Genomic DNA, 6,091 nt, shown 5'->3' with positions numbered 1-6,091 from the left:
GATTCAACAGGAATCTCTATAACTGGATAGTATTCTGTTCCATGAACGCACCACAGTTTGTTTGACCAGTGATGGACACTCAGTGTAGAGGAATGTACTGACTTGTTTACCTGGACTCTATTCGAGTATGGTTCAATGTAGAGATTGAAATTGTGTCACCATAAATCCATCTCTCTTCAGCTCTTCACTGCCTTCTTTTGTGTTGCCTTCATCTCATTCCCTAATTCCAGGAAACACTACCATCTCATCGTTTTTGCTCTCACTCACCTATTTAATCTATAATTGGGACAATGAGAAATATTCAGTCAATAATTAGTTGTGTCTATGAATTCAGTAGATAACCTCTTTTTTTCTGGCAAAGAAAATTTATTACGTATTCACCATCAAATTTATGATCTTGGCCTTTCCTTCTTGCCTTTGTATAAGGCCAGGAGGGACACAGCGGCTACTTTGACAACCTTAAAGAGGACTTCAGGAATGTCACCAACGACATGACCTTTGCTACCAAATCCAGCCACCAGAACTTCATCGTTTTCTTCAACAAAGTTCAAGCACCCATCGTTGGGCATGAAAGCTGTTATTTTCTTGCCGTTCTTGATCAGCTGGACACGGACACACTTGCGAATGGTGGAATTTGGCTGTCTGGCTTCCACTCCCACTTTTCCAACACAATTCCCTTTGCATGGGAAGCATCTCCAAAGGGGTTGGCTTTCAGAGCTGTGCCCAAATGGGCCTTTTTGGACTGTTTATCATGCCATTTCTGGTCCGTCGGTGGCTGCGGAGCTTCCTAGCAGTACGAAGACCTCGGCACTTGTCCATGTTGGCTGTGCCGCGACTCCCAGCAAAAGAGATTAGTAGATAACCTCTTTTAATTAGGCTTGTGAAACCCCAAATCTCTGGAGAAGTACCAAAGTCTTTGTATCATTTGTCGCTTTAGCATACTCCTTGTAGACAGCGTGCAATCAATATATATTAATTGCATTACAGTGATATTGAATAAGGTTCTGCAATGTAGTGAAGGTTTTGCTGTCTGAACAAGCTATCCTGCCGGTGCTTGTTTCCCTCAAGTCCAATACAGGCATTACGGCCAAAGAGACGAGTTAGTGACAACCGGAAGAGAGAAAATGAAGGTGCAGTAATCGTGTCCTGTATTTGCAAGGTTTAAAGTTGAAAGCTAGGAATAATGTGGAACTGTTAAAATAACAACATAGCAAAGCTGGAGAGGAGAATATCAAGAACATAAATTCTACCTTGGACATACGGAGCTTCAACAGGTGAGGAAACAGGCAGGTTGCTAGTTCATATTCCCAAATGCCTACAGGAAATAGAAAGCAGATCAGAGGTTAGGCCTGAAAATACAGATTTACGATACACTGTCATTGGCACAGAATTGATAAGGAAAATTATTAGAAAGGATAATATTCCAAGGGCATGTTATTCATATTAGAGCAATAGCATGTTCTTTATAGCGATAACGTGAAAGACAAGAAACTATGACAAACACTAACATAGTCTAGAAAGAAAGCACACATGGAATTTTAAATGCATAGATGAGCAATAAAGAAACTAGTTCTTCAGTTAAAAACACTTTGAGCTCAAAAAAATAAACAGAAAGCTTTAAAAAGTCTGACACTGGCTGGTGAGCAAGTTCTAAAGTCATGGAATACACACGGGCATCTTCTGGGAGCAGAAATCTGGCTGCTCAGGTTTAAATTGGTCATGACTAGTGAGAGTGAAAAGACCTCAGTCTGACGCAGAACTGTAAATCATACTTGAGACACCTACAGCAAGTTGGGTTTGCTTGAAGGGCTATTTCCAAATAAAAATGTAAGCCTGAAAAAAAAATATCTAGACCTCTTGGGAAAGAAGGATAAAACAACAGAAGAACAGGTTTGCCTTAAGCTTTACTAGAAAGAAAATTTTTAAAAATCGGCTTTCCTTGAAAATTCATAATGGTGAACCTGTCCTAGCATGGGTTGTGGACCTCATTGTTTATTATCTTTGCAGTCTATTATCCTTGCAGTTTAAAGGGCACATAGCAAAAGGAACCCATTAGATCGAGAAAAGCAGACCCTTAATCTTACTTGGGTTCCTAGTATCCCTTTATTATTAACCAAAAGGGAGAATATGATACACAATTACCAAAAACAGAGACACTGAATCTACCTAAAAATTTGAGCCTCTATGTCTTTCAATATATAAAACACTTGGATAACAGATGACATCTGAAAATGAAAGCAACCAAAGGTAGGAAAAACTTACCAGGCATATTTGCAAAATCACTTAAACAATTTAATTTATGAATAATATTATCATTGAAATTCAAGAATCAGTGGATTGGTTAAACTACAAATTTATTTTAGCCAGTCTCTGGCTACAGAGATAGTGTGCGATTTCATAAGCTTTCTCTGGAAAAATCAAAAACAATGCAGCAGGAATGAAATGAAGAGAAAGGATTAGAGATTTGGAGCACAGATTGAGAAGGACACAGACATACCAATTTAGAGTTACTGTGTTAGTCTGGGTAGACTAGAAAAACAAATCCAGAGACACTCATATGTGTATAAGAGCTGTATATAAAAAGTAATTGTACATTAAGAAAATATCCCAGCCCAGTCCAGATCAAGCCCATAAGTCCAATATTAACCCATATATCAAATGCCAATCTATAAATTCCTCTTCAGAGTCATGCAAAACATGCAACGACTCTGAAGGCGTGAAGATCACAGGCCGGTGGGTGGAAAGTCTGGTGGATCCAGTGGCAGTGAAAGCATCTCAGCACTGGCAGGGGTCTCCACATGGGTCTTCAGTTCCAGGGATCTGGCTCCATCAGTGTGTCCCCATGTGGCTTGTTAAAAGGAATGTCTCACAAGGAGACAAGCAGAGAGTCTCTGTGTGTCTTGCCTCCAGCAAGGAATACAGGAGTTCCCAGAATCCTCAGGAGAAGGCCAGGCCCACACAGAGGCCTGATTGGCTATGGCCTGATTGACAGGCTAGACTCCACCTCTTTGTAAGCTGGCAGGAGGTTATGTAACTGCCACCATTAGCAAAGAAAGAAATTAAGAAATTATGTGAAGACACTATTCAAAGGAATAATGGCTTTGAATCTTTCAAATTCCATGAAAGACATGTATTTTCAATTTAGGAAGCACAACTAATACCAAGACGATAAAACTGAAAAGAAATATGTACTTCTGTGCACGGTAGTGAAATTTCAAAACACCAATGACCACATCTAAAAGGAAATTACACGAATATGGGTAACAGATTATCAGCAATTTCTCAACAATATTGGAAACACCAGTAGAATAATATTTGTAAGCAATTCATAAAAAATAATGGTTAATTTAGAGTTGTATTTCAGTCTGAATTTTCATGTATGATTGAAACAAAATTTTTTTTTTTTTTGCTAATTGCTTTATAACCACAAAGGAGTACAGAGGAGGTCCTGTACCAAACAACACAAAAAGGTTCAAAGGTGGAGGTGTTCCCTTAGCAAGGCTGAAGAGTCCAGTCTCTGGTATTTGGAATTGAGGCGGCAGTCCTTGGTTTTGGATGGATCACTGGGTGTGTGGGCACAATCCATGCTTTAACCAGATTTGAACAGAAGGATGGCCACTTGGCCCAGGTAGAAGTAACTGAAGTGCTTAGTTTTATGTGTCACATAACTACCAAAGTTTCTGCCCACAATGCAGTGCCAAGTGGGATTGTACTTCTTGTCAAACTCCTTCTTGATGTGGCCGCAATGTCCTTCTCTAGGTTGTATTTCTCCAGCGCCTCAGTCGTGCACTCCACCGAGTCCTGTTGCATCTCCTCCGACGACATGTCGGCTTTTTTGATCACGGCCTTTCGGTCGCACATGGTTACCGCGAAGCGCAGACTAGCCGACTGCGACGGTCCTGGGCGAGGGGTTAGAGCGGCTCAAGCACAGCCAGAGCCGTCGCTACCGAAGCCGTGGCGCATCTCGAAACAAATTTTTATAGGAGCAAAGAGCCCCGTCTTTTCCCCATGGAGTGGCTAATGGGTTTGAACTGCCAACCTGTGCTTAACCCAAAGTGCCAGTAGGGCTTCTTAGGATAAGTAGAGATGAAAGAGTAAAATACCATATAGAAGAAATATTTAGCAACAAAGCATCTAAGGAAGAAAGAAACATATCACGAGTTTAATAGACAAGAAGGAACAGTAAGCAAATGAATTGGTAACTAGGTAGGAACAAACACATGAACAACGCCTGTATATAAACACTTACAGTATACGTAAATGAGACAGAACCAAAACATTGCGTCAGCGTGACATGTCAGAGAATGCTTGGTCAAGTGGAGGCGCATCACCAGAGAGGAAGGCCCTGGACAAGATGATGGACACACGCGTGGGACGATGGACTCCAAAGGAAGAACAGCGGTGAGGGTGGTGCAGCACCGGACAGTGGCTCCTTTATTGTGGATACGAGTCGGAACTGACTTGACAACACTTAGCAACAATTAATTGAAAAAAATTAATGACCCATATTGTCAACCATTAAAGAACGCCCGTATAAATGACAACATTGTTGACGAAATACTGAAATGCCACCCCGCACATAAAATATCCTATAGATTCAAAGAAATTTCTATTGAACTGCTAAAGTATTATTTCTCATAACTTGACAAGTTGATTCTGAAATTTCTATGAATGAAAACTATGTTAAGAATAACCAAAATTCTCCTAAAGAGAAAAAATATGGTTGAGTGCTCTGGAGGCGTGGCCCGGTACCAGCTGCAGCGTGCTGCCTCGCCGTCGGGCACCGGTGGGCAGCGGCGAGGGTCGTGATGGCGGAGCAGCGCAAGGGTGGGGACACTGGAGTCCGTCTACCCTGATTCCGTCACAGTATTATCCGAAATTGCACCCAGTGTCCCCATTATGGGGCCATCGGAGGTTGGGGGAAATAACAAAACTGTCCAGACTATGCTCAAATTGACATACCAAGAAAAATGCCCTGTATGTTTCCCCTTTATCCCCCTGAGAAAATCTAGCAGTTAAAGATGTTTCAGACATTTAAAAATGGTTAGCATTATAAGCAGAAGAAAACTTGTGTATGGTCATGAGTTTTACTGTACAAGAAAAATTAAGTGAAATAGTAGATCAAAGTAAAAGTAGAAGAGAAGAAGAAAGAAATGGGGAGAAAATAAAGAAGCTGAAAAGCAGCTATTTCGTGGCACTCCTGTTACAATTGAGCATTTCTTACGTGGGGAGGCCGTATGTGATGCAGAACTCTGGGAAATGAAAAGGGAGCAAACAGGAAAAAATAAACTAAGTGGGGAACAGCTATGTGAAACAGATCATAATCCAGACACATCTGATATCCAGTTCTTGGAGGAGGCTAGAAATAATGTGGGAGACAATGACTCTTTGTTCCAGGAAACGGATGGTTTGTTGCTGATGATGTGGCCGATCCAGCCGAGAATCCTGCTGACCGAGAGAGTGACTTCACCGATTCAAAGTCCAGCCTATCTGCAGAGAGGTGTGACTGCCCGGCACCTGGGCTATACTGAGAGGGCTCTGAGTTTCCTCTCCATTATTTTCTATGGGAAAAAAATCATTTTTCAGGAGAATATCCTTCTGATAGTTTTCATCGTTGCATTTAATAAACTATATATTTTTTAATCTGGATGATGAAATTAGTGGGAGGGTTTTGCCATAATAAGGCCTGTTCTAACAACATGGTATTAATTTTGAATCATACCAAATATATTTTATCAGGATAAAACTAATATTGACACTTTCTTATGTTTCAGCCTAGTAATTAAAATAGTGTAGTTATGACATAAGAAAATATAAATAAAAAAGAAAATATTTAATAGAGAGCATCAAGGTAAATCATTGTATTGATGGAAAGATTTCAGATGTTATTATCAGTGGAAGAAAAAAAATTCAATGCAGGTACTGAGATAATGAATAATCCAAAAGGAAAATATAGTCAAGGTAGGCTTGTAATCTTTTTCCATATATTAGACTAGTCCCAAGTGGATAAAACATGTATTTATGAAAGAAACACACACACACACACACACACACACACACTACCATCTAGTTGGTCCCAACTCGTAACAAC

At 40.4% G+C, this 6,091-nt stretch overlaps 3 pseudogenes; 1 reads left to right on the top strand and 2 right to left on the bottom strand.

Moving 5' to 3' along the window:
• Positions 1-389: 389 nt before the first annotated feature.
• LOC142425809 (small ribosomal subunit protein uS12-like) lies at positions 390-819 on the bottom strand (annotated as a pseudogene).
• Positions 820-3,394: 2,575 nt separating this feature from the next.
• On the bottom strand, positions 3,395-3,861 carry LOC142425821 (dynein light chain 1, cytoplasmic pseudogene; annotated as a pseudogene).
• A 1,213-nt stretch (positions 3,862-5,074) lies between these two features.
• Positions 5,075-5,531, top strand: LOC142426201 (RWD domain-containing protein 1 pseudogene; annotated as a pseudogene).
• The last annotated feature ends 560 nt before the right edge of the window (positions 5,532-6,091 follow it).

This window comes from Tenrec ecaudatus, chromosome 14 (assembly GCF_050624435.1).
Source record: "Tenrec ecaudatus isolate mTenEca1 chromosome 14, mTenEca1.hap1, whole genome shotgun sequence".
NCBI lineage: Eukaryota > Metazoa > Chordata > Mammalia > Afrosoricida > Tenrecidae > Tenrec > Tenrec ecaudatus.
Note: the sequence above shows the minus strand (reverse complement) of the source record. Positions and strands in the feature narration are given on the sequence as shown.